Raw genomic sequence first — 16,516 nt, forward strand, 5'->3', positions numbered from 1 at the left:
ATTAAATATTTTTTAAAAGATCTTCCCATTTAAAAAATTGGTGTTTTGTTTTTTTTTTTATGAGAGAGTGATTGAAAGATCACAGCACTGCTCAAATCTAGAATATGTTGGTGCTAGTGATTGAATGTGGGACTTCTGGAGTCTCTGGCATGCAACTTCTTTACTTTAACACTGAACTGTCTCCTCAACTCTCCTCTATTCATTTTTAATAAATACTTTTTATTTTTCTATATTTTATTTACTTTATGAGAGAGGTAGAGAGAGACCAGAACACCACTCAGCTCCGGCTTATGGTGGTGTGACAGATTGAATCTGTAACTTGAGAACCTCTGGTATGAAAGTCCTGTTCATAACAATTATGCAGTCTCCCCCTACCTACATATTTTTAAAACTGTAAGTCAGTTATAGTTTAAAAAAAAAAAACCATGCTCCTCTCCTCTCCTGGATCAACTAGGAATACCAAAGGAGACCACCTGGGACCAAAACAAGACAGGACTAGAATGACTTCAGGAACCCACCAAATCACCCGTGAGTACAAACACATGTGGCTGGCGGACAGAGAGGAACCTAGGGAGACATTAAGTGGCTGATAACAGTCTGGCAGTTTATCAGTTGAGACACCATCTCCAGTCAGCTCCACCAACAAGGAGACGGATGAAGGGAGGAGAGGACTCTCCTGAGACTCACCAAGTGCAACTCTGAGTCTCCATTCTACTGCCCTCAGAATCTGGAGCAGCAGCAGGGAGGCCCTGGGATGGCACCAGAGGACAGAGAACTAACCAGGAAACTCAGGAGAAGACCTATACCTTGGTTGCATAGTGGTGGGGCTGTGAAAGTCTCTGTGCATAACCACTGGATTATCTCTGCCACACTCTGCTTTATCTCTTGGTCAGGAGTCAGTGATAAGCTAAGAAGCCTACTTATAGTTTAAAAGCCCTCAGACTCCCATAGCCTACAGGGAAGAAAAAGCATAAAAGAGGCTTTTAAGCCACTGAACTCCAACTCAGGGATTAAAATACCATTGAAACTACTGTTAACTTCCACAACTGTGAACCCTTTAATTACATTACTTAGACATAAATCAACCCAGGCAATAGTGACCAGTAATTTGAAAAGTACTGAGAGAGAGAACTCATAACATAATATATAAAATGGTTAAACCAACAAGAAGAAATATTGGAGAAATGAACCAGGACAAGAGTCCAGCTAAAAGTCCCCAAAGGGTGAAGCACAAAATAATGAGGTCAACATCCAAACACTAGCTAAGAAAATAATCACAGGAGTGAGTAAAGAGTTTGAAAGAACTGTCATCAGAAATACAGAAATACAACAAATGAGAATCTGAAAGAAAACACTAATTATCTCAAGGTTATTAGAGAGCTGAAAGCTGAAATAGCAGAGCTAAGAACACAACTAGCTCAACAAGCTAAAACAGTATCAGAACAGGGTAACAAAATAGATGAACTCCAGAAAACAGGAGAGGGGAGAGAGAATAGAATAAATGAGGCTGAAGACAGAATTAGCAAGATCGAGGACAAATTAGAGACAACTAAAAAAGAAGTAAGAGATCTCAAAAAGAGATTAGAGACACTGAAAACAACAACAGAGACCTATGGAATGACTTCAAAAGAAACAATATATGCATTATTGGCTTACCAGAGGAAGAAAGAGAGGGAGAGGAAGAAAGCACTCTTCAGGCTGAAAACTTCTCTAGTCTAGACAACATCAAAGACATAAAGGTTCAAGAAGCCCAGAGGGTCCCAAAAAGAATTAACCCAGACTTAAAGACACCAAGACACATCATATTTAGAATGTAAAGGAATAAGGATAAAGAAAGGATCCTGAAGGCTGCAAAAGAAAAACAAAGAGTCACCTACAAAGGAAAACCCATAAGATTAGCAGCAAACTTCTCCACACAAACACTACAGGCCCGAAGATAGGGCAAGATATCTATTGAATACTCAGTGAGAAAGGCTTTCAACCAAGAATACTGTATCCTGCTAGACTGTCATTCAGACTACATGGAGGCATAAAAACCTTCTCAGACAAGCAACAGTTGAAGGAATCAACTATCACCAAGCCTGTCCTGAAAGAAGTTCTGATAGATCTCCTATAAAAATTCAAACCACCATAAATAGGCTATATATCAGAACACTCTAAAACTCTACAAGAATGGCATTACAGTATCTTCAATCTTTGATATCAATAAATGTCAATGGCCTGAATTCACCTATTAAAAGACACAGAGTAGGAATATGGATCAGAAAACACAATCCAACAATATGCTGTCTACAGGAAACCCACCTAACTCAACAAGACAAACACAGACTTAAAGTGAAAGGATCAAAAACTATCATACAGGCCAATGGCCCACAAAAAAGGGCAGGAACAGCTATTCTCATATCTGACACAATGGAATTTAAAATAAGATTTAAAAAGATAGGAATGGACACTACTTAATGCTCAGTGGATCAGTCAATCAAAAGGACTTAACAATTATTAACATCTATGCACCCAGTGGAAGCCATCTAAATACATCAAACGTCTACTGAAAGAGCTACAGCAAAATATTCACGGCAACACAGTCATAGTAGGGACTTCAATACCCCACTCTCTCAACTTGCCAGATCATCTAGGCAGAAAATCAATAAAGACATCTTCTTCTTCTAGCATTTGCCCTTCTTCCGTAGCCAGTCAACAGTGTCAGGTTGAGCCTGATGTAAAGTTTCGAGACCTCCTTTGAATCTGGAGAGGTGGCAGTCATTGACTATGTGGGTCATAGTCTGTCTGTAGCCGCAGGGGCAGTTCGGGTCGTCTCTGGCTCCCCAGCGATGGAACATAGTGGCGCACTGGCCATGGCCTGTTCGATAGCGATTGAGGAGAGCCCAATCATAACGTGCTAGGTCAAAGCCGGGTTGACGCTTGCAGGGTTCTGTGATGAGGTGTTTGTTCTTTACCTCAGCTGACTGCCAACTCTGTTTCCAAGAGTCTGGAACAGAAAAGTTCAGTGTAGGCGTAGGGGACCAGATTGGGTGACGAGACATCAAGCGTTGGACAGGGTGGGCGAAGATATCCGCGTATATTGGCAGGTCCGGTCGAGAATAGACGTGGGAAATGAACTTAGATGATGCCGCATCCCGACGAATATCTGGCGGGGCGATGTTGCTAAGAACTGGCAGCCATGGAACCGGGGTGGAACGGATGGTTCCAGAAATTATCCTCATGGAGGAATATAATTTGGAATCGACCAAGTGGACATGGGGGCTACGGAACCATACTGGGGCACAATATTCTGCAGTGGAATAGCATAATGCCAGAGATGATGATCGAAGTGTGGAAGTGCTCGCGCCCCATGAGGAGCTGGCCAGTCTTGCAATGATGTTATTCCTCGCGCCCACCTTTGCTGCAGTTTTTATGAGATGTTCGTGAAATGACAGAGTGCGATCGAGAGTAACGCCAAGATAGACTGGCTGGGCTTCATGCCGGATTCTCGTATCACCAAGCTGCACATTAAGCTCACGCGAGGCCGAGGGATGGTGTAGACAGAAAACAGATGATACCATTTTTGCAGTGCTAGGGATTAGTTGCCATTTTTTACAGTAATCAGATATCAGAGACATGTCTTTCGTGAGTGTTTCCTCGAGGATGTCGAACTTCGATGCCTGAGTTGCACAGCAGATGTCATTGGCGTAGATGAACTTCCTTGAAGAAGTTTCTGGAAGGTCATTGATGTAAATATTGAATAGCGTAGGAGCCAGAACAGAGCCCTGGGGGAGGCCACTTGAGACAAGTCTCCATCTGCTAGACTTGTCACCCAGATGCACCCGGAATCTTCTGTTTTGGAGAAGAAACGATATAGTGTTGGCCACCCATGGAGGCAGGCATCTTGAGATCTTGACTAGGAGACCACGGTGCCAAACCGTGACATAGGCTGCTGTGAGATCAACAAAGACATGAGGGAGCTAAATGAGGAGATAGATAAACTAGAACTATTGGGCATTTTCAGAGTCAGTCATCCCAAGAAACTGGAATACACATTTCACTCAAGTCCACATGGGTCATTCTCAAGGACAGACCATATGTTAAGCCACAAAGACAGCATCAGCCAATTCAAGAGCGTTGAAATCATCCCAAGCAGCTTCCCAGACCACAGTGGAATTTAACACTTAACAATCAACAAAAGATTATTAATAGTCCCAAAATGTGGAAGCTCAACAGTACACTCCTTAACAACTACTGGGTCAAAGAGAAAATAAAGGAAGAAATCAAAATGTTTCAAGAGTTCAATGAAAATGAAGACACAAGCTATCAAAATATTTGGGACACAGCTAAGGCAATTAGCTATGTCCCAAATATTTTGGGACAATTAATAATTGTTAAGTCCTCTTGATTGACTGATCCACTGAGCATTAAGTAGTGTCCATTCCTATCTTTTTTAATCTTATCTATTTTAAAGTCTGTCGTGTCAGATATGAGAATAGCTGTTCCTGCCCTTTTTTTGTGGGCCATTGGCCAGTACAATAGATTTCCATCCTTTCACTTTTAGTCTCTGTTTGTCTTATTGAGTTAGGTGGGTTTCCTATAGACAGCTGAGAGGGAAGTTCATAGCCATACAAGCACATGTTAGGAAACAAGAAAAAGCACAAATAAACAGCCTGACTGCACATCTTAAAGACCTAGAAAAAGAAGAACAAAGGAACCCTAAAGCAACCAGAAGGACTGAAATCACTAAAGTTAGGGCAGAAATCCATAACACTGAAAATAATAAAACCACACAAAAGATCAATGAGAGTAAATGTTGATTCTTTGAAAGAGTGAACAAAATCGACCAGCCTTTAGCCAGACTCACAAAACAAAAAAGGGAGAAATAAATCAGATAGTAACTGAAAGAGGAGATATCACAACAGACACCAGAGAAATTCAACATACCATGCAAGGCTTCTATGAACAACTATATGCCACCAAGCTAGAGAACCTGGAAGAAATGGACAATTTTCTAGATACCTACCAACTTCCAAAACTAAGTATAGAGGAAGTAGATTACATAAACAGGCCCATAAAAGCTAACGAAATTGACAGTTATCAAAAATCTTCCCAAGAATAAAAGTCCTGGACCAGATGGTTTTACAAATGAATTCTACAAAACCTTCAAAGAAGAACTAATACCTCCTCTTTTAAAAGTCTTCCAGAAGATTGAGGACACTGGAATACTCCCTTCCAGATTCTATGAAGCCAACATCACTTTGATACCAAAAGCAGACAGGGACACAACCAAAAAAGAAAACCACAGACCAATATCTCTGACAAATATAGATGCTAAAATAATTTTTAAAATTCTAGCCAACCAGATACAGCAGTATATTAAAAACATTGTTCAGCATGACCAAGTGGGTTGCATCCCAGGCATGCAACATTGGTTTAATATACATAAATCAATCAATGTGATCCACCACATCAACAAAAGCAAGACGAAAAACCACATAGTCATATCAATAGATGCAGAGAAAGCTTTTGACAAAATACAATATCCCTTTATGATCAAAACACTACAAAAAATGGGAATGGATAGAAAATTCCTAAAGAATTTTGGAGTCTATATATAGCCAAGCTATAGCCAACATCATACTCAATGGTGAAAAACTGGAAGCATTTCCCCTCAGATCATGTACTACTAGACAGAGCTGCCCACTAACTCCATTACTATTCAACCTACTGTTGGTAGTTCTTGCCATAGCAATCAGGCAGGAGCAAGGAATTAAAGGGATACAGATTGAAAGAGAAGAAGTGAAATTCTCCTTATTTTTAGATGGCATAAGAGTATACATAGAAAAACCTAAGGAATCCAGTAAGAAGCTTTTGGAAATCATCAGGCAGTACAGTAAGGTGTCAGGCTACAAAATTAACATTCCAAAGTCAGCAACATTCCTCTATGCAAACACTAAGTTAAAAGAAGATGAAGTCCAGAAATCAATTCATTTTACAATAGCAACAAAAACAATAAAATATCTAGGAATAAACCTAGCCAAAGAAATAAAAGACTTGTATACTGAAAATTATGAGTCACTACTCAAGGAAATAGAAAAAGACACAAAGAAGTGGAAAGATATTCCATGTTCATGGGTTGGAAGAATTAACATCATTAAAATGAGCCATATACAAATTTAATGCTATTCCCATCAAGATCCCAACCACATTTTTTAAGAGAATAGAACAAATGCTACAAATGTTTATATGGAATCAGAAAAGACCTAGAATTGCCAAAACAATCTTGAGAAGAAAGAACAGAACTGGAGGCATCACACTCCCAGATCTCTAATTGTATTATAGGGCCCTTGTAATAAAAACTGCTTGGTACTGGAACATGACTAGACACACTGACCAGTGGAATAGAACTGAGAGCCCAGAAGTAAGCCCCCACACCTATGGACATCTAATCTTTGACAAAGTTGCCCAGACTATTAAATGGGGAAAGCAGAGTCTCTTCAACAAATGGCATTGGAAAAATGGGTTGAAACATGCAGAAGAATGAAACTGAACCACTATATTTCACCAAACACAAAAGTAAATTCCAAGTGGATTAAGGACTTGGATATTAGACCACAAACTATCAGATAGTTAGAGGAAAATATTGGCAGAACTCTTTTCCGCATAAATGTTAAAGACATTTTCAATGAAATGAATCCATTTACAAAGAAGACTAAGGCAAGCATACTTATGGGACTATATCAAATTAAAAAGCTTCTGCACAGCAAAAGAAACCACCACCCAAACCAAGAGACCCCTCACAGAATGGGAGAAGATTTTTACATGCCATACATAAGACAAGAGGCTAATGACCAGAATATATAAAGAACTTGCAAATCTCAACAAGACAACAAATAACCCAATCTAAAAATGGGGGGAGGATATGGACAGTATATTCACCACAGAAGAGATCCAAAAGGCCGAGAAACATATGAAAAAATGCTCCGAGTCTCTGATTGTCATAGAAATGCAAATAAAGACAACAATGGGATATCACTTCACTCCTGTGAGAAAGTCATACATCAGAAAAGGTAACAGTAGCAAATGCTGAAGAGGTTGTGGGGACAAAGGAACCCTCCTACACTGCTGGTGGGAATGTAAATTGGCCCAACCTCTGTGGAGAACAATCTGGAGAACTCTCAGAAGGCTAGAAATGGACCTACCCTATGATCCTGCAATTTCTCTCCTGGCTATAGATCCTAAGGAACCCAACACACCCATCCAGAAAGATCTGTGTACACATGTGTTCTTAGCAGCATAATTTGTAATAGCCAAAACCTGGAAGCAACTCAGGTGTCCAACAACAGATGAGTAGCTGTGCAAGTTGTTGTATACATATATATAATGTAATACTAATCAGCTATAAAAAATGGTGACTTCAGTGTTATCAGCTGATCTTGGATGGACCTTAAAAAATTCATGTTAAGTGAAGTAAGTCAGAAACTGATGGATGAATAAGGGATGATCTCACTGTTAGGCAGAAGTTGAAAAACACGAATCAGAAAACACAAGTAAAAACTGAATTGGAATTGGTGTATTGCACCAACTGGAATTGGTGTATTGCACTCTAGGGTAGGTGGGTGGGGAGACTACAGATCCAAGAAGGATGACAGAGGACCTAATGGGGGTTGTATTGTTATATGGAAAACTGGGAAATGTTATGCATGTACAAACTACTGTATTTACTGTTGAATGTAAAACATTAATTCCCCAATAAAGAAATTAAAAAAAAATACTTAACGGGCTATCACAATTTCCTAAGCAGTATATTTGGTTTTCATTGTGATGATACTGAGATTCTTTAATTAAGAAGGAACAGTGCCTTTATTTACCTACCATTTAAACTAGATACTGGTTAACACTTCTTTTTTTTTAATTTTTTAATTTTATTTTTTATTTATTTATTCCCTTTTGTTGCCCTTGTTTTTTTTTTTTATTGTTGTAGTTGTTATTGTTGTTGTCATTGTTGGATAGGACAGAGAGAAATGGAGAGAAGAGGGGAAGACAGAGAGGAGGAGAGAAAGATAGACACCTGCAGACCTGCTTCACCACCTGTGAAGCGACTCCCCTGCAGGTGGGGAGCCGGGGTTCGAACCGTGATCCTTATGCCGGTCCTTGTGCTTTGCGCCACCTGCACTTAACCCGCTGCGCTACAGCCCGACTCCCACTGGTTAACACTTCTATATATCTTATTTTGCTTAATATTCATAATCTCACAACACTTTATCCTTACTTCCTCTGGCTCCATACATTTCAAATCTCATTTTAAGCCTTTAACATTCAAACCTCATGAAACACTAACAAATGGAGAGTAATCTACTGGCCTGGCTTCTGTCACATTGCTAGGCAGGTCAGCACCGAAGGCTGTAGGCAAATACCTGGACACAATTCATACACCTTGTTCACTAAACTAGTACACTAGTTGACTAAACTAGTACACTAGACATGGAAGTTGTTGAGGTTAGCAATGATAGGAAATATCTAGCGGAATAGAGACACAGTTGTACCATGCCAAAACACCTATTCCCCAGGCACACCTGTGTGCCTGGGGGAAGGAAAATGCAGCACAGAAAATGGGTCTGGCAAAAGGTGTGGGTGTGGCTTAGCAAGAAGGTGAAGGTGGGGCTTGGATGTTTATAAACTAGTATAATGGGCATGGCTCACTCTCTCTTCCTAGGTGAGCCTGTCAACATGAGAGTAAAGGCTTTCTCTCTCCCACCCCCATCCCCTTCCTCCCTCTCTGCCTAACATATGAATGTTCTCAATTTTCCTGAGCAAAGTTCAAAATTCCTGAAAATCATGCTTTCTCCTCAATACTTTGTTGGGATTATGTGTGACAAAAATTTGAACATGAAGAGAATAAATTTAGCCTGTAATTCCCCTCCCCCCCAATACAGAAGTGACTTTGATCTTCACTAATTTTTATCACTAAATCCAAACTAAATGTACCTCTAACTCAGCTGTTTTGGGTCAATCCAATCCCATGTTAAGGGAGGTGAAATACAACAAGAGTGGTTGAAGCTAAGATAACAGTCAACCCATTTGGGCTTAAAATAATTTACTTAGCCAAATTTGAAAAAAAAAAAAAACACACAAAAAACATTGCTAGGATCCCTCTCAGTCTCAACAAGGAAGGGCCCAAAGCCTAAGCTTTATTAACTTCATGGTAAATTGGTCTCTGCCTAGGAATCCTACCATTGTCCAAAGCATTTGGCATTGACTTCAGAGCTTACATCATGCTGTCTAAATAGTCTGGCTGGTAGCTTTAAGGGTGACTGGAGTTTTGGAAACAACCAATGTCTTTTGGAGTCAAGTGCTCCACATTCAACTAATTGGTCAAGCTGCAGAGTCCCATTCTGAGATTAGAAGTGCGGTGGTTTTCTTCTATAAGTCATTAATTATATCTGAGAACTCTTCCTGAGACCAAGTTTTTGCTCTTTAAACCACCAAATAGCCCAGGATTATTCGGAGATCATTCAACAAAGAAGTGGTAGATGCCAGTGTGTTTTTCATAAGGCTCGAAGTCTGGGCTATCACTCAGCCAGTTGTCTGCCTCCTTCAAGTGCATTGGGAGTGGAACCCATGGGTGGAGTGCCCCTCGGCTGTACAATCCAGACACTGGGGATTTGCTTATCCTTACATATCCCAACAGTAACCATGAGCTCTCTTTGGCGAAGGGTTTTGTTTTGCCCAACTTCGTCCCACAACCTTAATCCCACTGCATTTGTCATCTTCAGCCTCACTGCATACAGAGAAAGAGAGGTTTCAACCAGCTTGCCAGAGGTAAATGGGTTTAACTTTACCACAGATGGCCTCAGCTCTCAGTGCCAGATTTTCATCAACAACTGGTATAGCTAGAGGCATGGCAGAAAACCCTGGCTAAGGCTGGCTTTTGTCCATCTCTCTGATAACAGAGACCAAAGTGGGGTGGGGGGTTGGGGTGAGGGTGGGGTGGGTGGGGGACCAAAAGCCCCAACAATTTGAGGAGGAGGAGGAAGGAAAAAATAAGGGAGGACTTGCAAAAAGAGAAGAAAGCTATCATGTAATAACTAGGAGATATCCCTTATCAAGAATGGAAGCTTTAATCTATTGCTTGCTTGATTTGTTTATTTAATGTCTGATGCATTTTACAAAGGATTGATGCCCTTCAATTTTAAGTTTGGTATATCTCAAACTGAATAGTTGTTTTTTTTTTTTTTAGTCCCTTTGACTGAGGATGTAATGTTTACAATTTTTTTTCAAATTTCATTCTTTCTGTATATATATAATCTGCCCCCTAGTTTTCCACTATCCTAAATTTCTTTCTTTGTAAACATAGCAATTAGATTAAACATGAATTTGACTGTACTGTGAGGCCATATCTCAGTGGTGGGGAAAAAGGAGATACTTCTTTTCCATAAAAAATAAAGAGGAAATATGATATGTCATCTAAGAACTGGAAAGCTATCAGAATCCTTTCCTAGCAAACTCATAGCCGTGGTGTGTGTGTGTGTGTGTGTGTGTATATCGCACACTCTGTGTGTGTCCTACATATCTCTAAGCCTAGGTGAGCACAGAACACTCCATGAATTGCCCAAATAGATGAGGCAGAAGAAGTGCTACTAACAACAGTCATGGTCCAAACAATTATCAAAGAATTGCTCTCCTGATCAGTTTTTGTGCTAAATAGGCCAAAGGAAGAAAAGGAGGAACTGATGACTGCTTGTTTGGCATTTCTTTGTAGTCCTGGCCTTTTCTTCCTCTGAGGTTGTTGTTGTTTTTAACAGGGGTTGTGTGAAACCCCTTCTGTGCAGAAAGTGGAGCTTCTGCTTTGAAGCTGGAATGTCTTTGTTCTTCACCTTGGTGCCATTTTCAACAGGAGCATTTTGTATTGAAGTCTGGTCAATTCCTGCCATCCGGAATTCAGGGAGGCTGTTTGGCAGGTGGAAAAACACAGTGATAGTGGGGCCATAGAGTACACTTGCGGATGGAAGGCAAAAGAGAAATTAGAAAAAGTTGCCTGTGAGTAAAAATATAAAATAAGTAAAAATATAAAATAAGGTAGAAAAGTTGGCTTGGCCTGGTGAGTCAGTGCTCAATGCTGAGATTTAAATGCTCTTTTAAAAAATGATTTGGGCTAGGGAAGAAGTGGGGGGGGGCAAGTGGGATTTATTGTTAGGTTACAGGAAAGAGGGAAGAAAATATAGACTATTATAGATATAACTCTACTAGATTTCCTTAATAATTGCCATTGAGAGGGGTCAGGTGGTGGCACACCCAGTCAAGCACACATGGGACAGTATGTTCATGTCCCTTCAATCCCCAACTGCAGTGGGGAAGCTTTATAAACTGAAACAGTGCGGTGGATGTTTCTCTGTTTCTCTCTCTCATTATCTCCCTTTCCCTTTTCAATTTATCTCTGTCTCTATCCAAAAAAAAAAAAAAAAAAAAAGTTGGCATTGAGACCAGGAATGTGTTAAATAGGTACTAGTACTATAGTAAATGGAAGCAGTTTTCAATATTTTCTCATAAACCTTACTCCAATTTCACTTCTTTTCAAAATTTAATTTAGAAAATAGCTTAACTGTATTAAATACTGAATCTCTAATATTTTGGAATAAAAGGATTTCCATCTCATGCAGCATTAGATTATTGGCAAATATTGTTTATTTACAAAATTGGCTTGGATATTCTTAAATCACTCATTGATAATATAAATATATATCCTTGAATAAGAATTTGTATCCATACTAAACTTGGGAAGCTACAACCCTAATGGAAGAAACAAAAAGAAACGTTGGGTTGATGTACTGTTTTTCCTTTAATAGAACTATCAAGTTCAACTGTAAATGTGGAGAAAGTAGTTTTCTTTACAGTGCTTGGCAAGAGGGTTTTTCCTCCTATTCTTTTTAGTATGAATTCCTTGTTACTTTATTGCATGTTATGATCTTTTATTGTAGTGATAATTAAGCTAAATAGTATAGAGCCTTCTTCTAAAGATGGCATGCAGGAGGCTGGGTGGGGGCACACTAGTAAAGCACACATGTTACCATGCACAAGAACCCACCTTTAAGCCCCCAATATCCTCCTGCAGGAGAGAAGCTTCACAAGTGGTAAAGCAGTTCTGCAGGTGTCTCTTTCTCTCTCCTTCTCCACAACTCCTTCCCTCTCTCTACCTCTATCAAAAAAAGAAGAGGAAAGGACAGGGAAGGGGAGGGGAAGGGGAAGGGGGAGGGGAAGGGGGAGGGGAAGGGGAAGGGGAAGGGAAGGGAAGGGAAGGGGAAAGGGAAGGGGAAGGGGAAGGGAAGGGGAAGGGGAAGGGGAAGGGGAAGGGGAAGGGAAGGGGAAGGGAGGGGGAAGGGGAAGGGGAAGGGAGGGGGAAGGGGAAGGGAGGGGGAAGGGGAAGGGGAAGGGAGGGGGAAGGGGAAGGGGAAGGGGAAGGGGAAGGGGAAGGGAAGGGAAGGGAAGGGAGGGGGAAGGGAGGGGGAAGGGGAAGGGAAAGGGAAGGGAAGGGAAGGGAAGGGAAGGGAAGGGAAGGGAAGGGAAGGGAAGGGAAGGGAAGGGAAGGGAAGGGAAGGGAAGGGAAGGGAAGGGAAGGGAAGGGAAGGGAAGGGGGAGAGAAGGGAAGGGGAGGGGAGATAAAACAAGGAGGGAATGACCTCCAAGAGCAATGGACTCATCATACAATCACTGATCCTCAACTATTAACACTGGTGGCAATAAAGTAAATAAATAAAAAGCTTGGCATGCAAATTTGCTAACTCAGTCCTACTGTATAGGAAAGCATTACATTAGTGGTGCAGCTATACCATTAATTATCAGGTGAATTCAGGCAAGTAACTTAAACTCTTGTACTTCCATGTATCTGTGGTCTAGGTTTCTGATTCCCTCCAGCACTAATAGACCATGCAACTACAATGAAAACCTCATTTTTAAGTTCGTATTACACTGGACTTTTACTTTGTGCCTTATTTTAGCTGACTGACAAGATCATTCATCTATGGAAAGAGTATCAGGGCATTGGGCAGCAGCACAGCGGGTTAAGCGCAGGTGGCGCAAAACGCAAGGACCGGCATAAAGATCCTGGTTCCAGCCCTCCGCTCCCCACCTGCAGATGAGTCGCTTTACAAGCAGTGAAGCAGGTCTGCAGGTTTCTATCTTTCTCTCCCCCTCTCTGACTCCCTTCTTCTCTCCATTTCTCTCTGTCCTATCCAACAATGATAACATCAATAACAACAACAATAATAGTTATAATAATAAAACAGCAATGGCAACAAAAGGGAATAAATAAATAAATAAATATTAATAGTTTTTTAAAAAGAATATCAGTATAATGGGGCAATTGACTCAGCTCTGTTCTGAAACCAAAGTCACTCCCCACTCTGACTGGACACCTGGAATCCTAGACCTTGACATACAGTGAAAGAAAGAGGCATAGACATAGAGACAGGCTAAAAGAGGGAAAAACACCACAGAACCACAACTTCTTTCAATGCAGTGGGAGCCAGGCTACAACTTTGGTCATGCACATAACAAAATAATGCATTATCCAGGTGACCTACTGATATTTTGCCAGCCTAGATTTAATGACTTCTTGAAGTCAAATATTACTGTTATATCTTTCGTAATAGAAAGGAAGCAGTCCCAGAGAGATCCTACAGGGAAAATCACTGACTTGTGTTCACTAGAGAAACATATACAGTAGCCATGAGGCAATGAAGTCTCCTACAGTGAACTGCTAAATGCCTACTAGGTGAAATATGTAAAAAAGAATTTACAGCACTTTCATTTTCCAATGAGATAGTTTACTTGTAAATTACTTGTAGTTACTTCCAATGAGAGAGTTAGTTGTAAATTAAAGATTTACATGGAAGCATAACTACATTTTTCTCTCTTCATAATTGTGCTTTTTTTGCCCTGTAGATGGAAATCATTCACAAACTCGGCAATTTTGTTTGCATTTGTCCAATATCAATGCTATGTAATCGTTACATATGATCATATTTTGTGGCAATGTTTAACAACAAACATGAGTAGTGTTGAAACACTTGGTGTTCAATACCTTTTACAAAAAAATCTCTTGATTAATCCTTGATTAATCTCTGTAGATTAATCATGTCAATAACCACGTTGACACTGCAGTGATATTGCAGAAGCAATGGTGAGTAAAATTGCTGGCATCTTGGCATGAATACAGCATTAGCAGCACCCTATGCCAATAAACATTGTGCACCTCACCACCACAGGGTGCAGACACGATCACTACTGTTGATTCAACACATAGTATTATTTTTATTGAACTTGAGCCTTAGGCACTCATTTTTAAACTCCCTTTAAACATCCATTGTACCTCAGAATGCAGAAGTGAAGACTGGATCATGGCATACCTGTAATGAGTACACACATTACAATGTGCAAGGACCTGAGTTCAAGTCCCCAGTACCCACTCCTCAAAAAAGCAGGGAGTGGCTTCAGTTATGATGAAGCAGGTGTCTCTCTTTCTCTCTCCCTCATCCCCCTCTTTGTTCTATCTAACTAAATAAATAGATAGAACCAAAAGAATGATGTATTTTGTATTTAATTATTTAGATGAATTGCTATGTGTGCAACTTAACCAGGTGCACCACCATGCAGCCCACACTTCAGTATTCTGAAGTACAGTGATTTACTTCTCTGGATGTTTAAGGAAAGAATTCTGCAGTTGAATTGCAAGCAAAATGCCTCATTTAAAAATGGAATGCCATTTTTATCTAAAAGAATGACTTAGATAAAAATAAAATACAGTTATTTACTTGGTATTTGGTACTTACCTGAGAATTTGCCTAACATTCTCTAAAAAAATTGAATGGCATGCGCCGTGTATTGCTGTTGTTATTATTATTCTGTAATATGGTACTAGGAAGTGAACTCGGAGTTTTATGAATGTACAATGTGATTTCTGAGTGGCCTTCTTAGTCAAATTTTTAATTTTAGAAATGGAAATATAAAGAAAAAGAGAAGAGAGAGACAGAGAGATACAGAGATGGGGAAGGACGCTCTCCCATCCCCCACCCCCCACCCCAGCACAAATTCATTACCCACGGGATTTTTCTGGTTTCATCCATAGGGCTTCCACATAGTGCTGCAGTTCAAACCCAGGATCTTGCACATGATAAGGATGCACACTCAACAAGAAGAGGTATCTTCACCCTTGAATCTGTCACTTTAAAGCACTTTAAAGGGAACAGTTAACGTTACTTGTTACAAGGGATGAAGACTGAGTTTTACATGTAAAGTTATAATGTTTGTTTGGTTTTTTTTTGGTTAAAAAAATTTTTTTTCAAGGGGCCAGGGGGTGGCACATCTGGTTAAGTGCTCGCATCACAGTGCGTAAGGATCCAGATTCAAGCGCCTGGTCCCCATCTGCAGAGAGAAAGCTTCATGAGTGGTGAAACATGGCTGCAAGTGTCTCTCTGTCTCCCTCTCTATCTCCCTCTGCCTCTCAATTTCTCTCTATCTCTATGTAATAATAAATAAATAAAAACATTTTTTTCTTAAAACTTATCAAAGCAAATCTTACAGTTTTCTAGAACTTGTAGATTCTTTTAATGAAGTTAGTAGTAACATTAGTAGATTTTCATATTATAATGTTTTACTATGTTGTTATCACCATATTATGCTTATGATTTAGTGTCTTACAATAAAATTCATCTGTATTTCACTCAATGAGTCAATATGATTCAAGTGACTAATGTGTGGCATTAAAAAATCATATCTTATTATAAGGTAGAATAAATTATTATATGACAGAATGCAAGAAGGTTGTTGATTGTTTTCAAAGTCTGCATTTAAATATTAAGAAACTGCCATTTGTCCCGCTTTGATACAATCCCAAAAAATATTCACAATTAAAGAAAAAGACCTATTGGGATAACCCCCCCCCTTTCCAACTATATAACAGTGTGGGGCTACATGTATCTTCATATACTTCAACCAAAGTAACCTACAGTAAAAGATTAAATGTAGAAAAAAGATATGACAATCAAATATATAATAAGTTCAGGTATATAGATTCACAGAAATATGAAGCAGTAACATTTTATACTAAATTTTTGTGAAAGTAGAAAAGTATAATTATCTTCATTAAAATGTCACTGACAGTAACATGCAAATGGCTTATAATTTTAATTAATTAACCTTTTTAGAATTTATATTTTAATGTTGAATACTACATATCTAGATAGACAAAGTTAACTCTATAGACACAGAAATGCAATCCTCATAAAAAGACTTTTTTTTTAATAGGACACAGAGAAATGGAGAAAGGAGGGGAAGACAGAGAGGAGGAGAGAAAGATAGACACCTTGTAAAGCGCTTGTAAAGCGACTCACCTGCAGTTGGGGAGCCGGGGGCTCGAACCGGGATCTTTATGCTGGTCCTTGCGCTTCACGACACGCATTCTTATCCCACTGCGCTACCGCCCAACATCTGAAAGACTTCTAAAGAGAATCTTAAGCACAGGAAAAGAAATAAA

At 39.7% G+C, this 16,516-nt stretch overlaps 1 long non-coding RNA gene across 3 annotated transcripts in view; it reads right to left on the bottom strand.

Moving 5' to 3' along the window:
* The window catches only part of LOC132540880 (uncharacterized), a 149,626-nt gene that overhangs the window by 19,055 nt on the left and 114,055 nt on the right, over positions 1-16,516 (bottom strand). The window contains exon 2 of one of the 3 annotated variants that reach the window (XR_009552022.1): positions 16,374-16,492. The exons of the other annotated variants lie outside the window; for them this stretch is intronic. This is a non-coding gene — a long non-coding RNA (uncharacterized LOC132540880). The remainder of the gene's footprint in view (positions 1-16,373; positions 16,493-16,516) is intronic. 3 annotated transcript variants of the gene reach the window in all.

This window comes from Erinaceus europaeus, chromosome 10 (genome assembly GCF_950295315.1).
Source record: "Erinaceus europaeus chromosome 10, mEriEur2.1, whole genome shotgun sequence".
NCBI lineage: Eukaryota > Metazoa > Chordata > Mammalia > Eulipotyphla > Erinaceidae > Erinaceus > Erinaceus europaeus.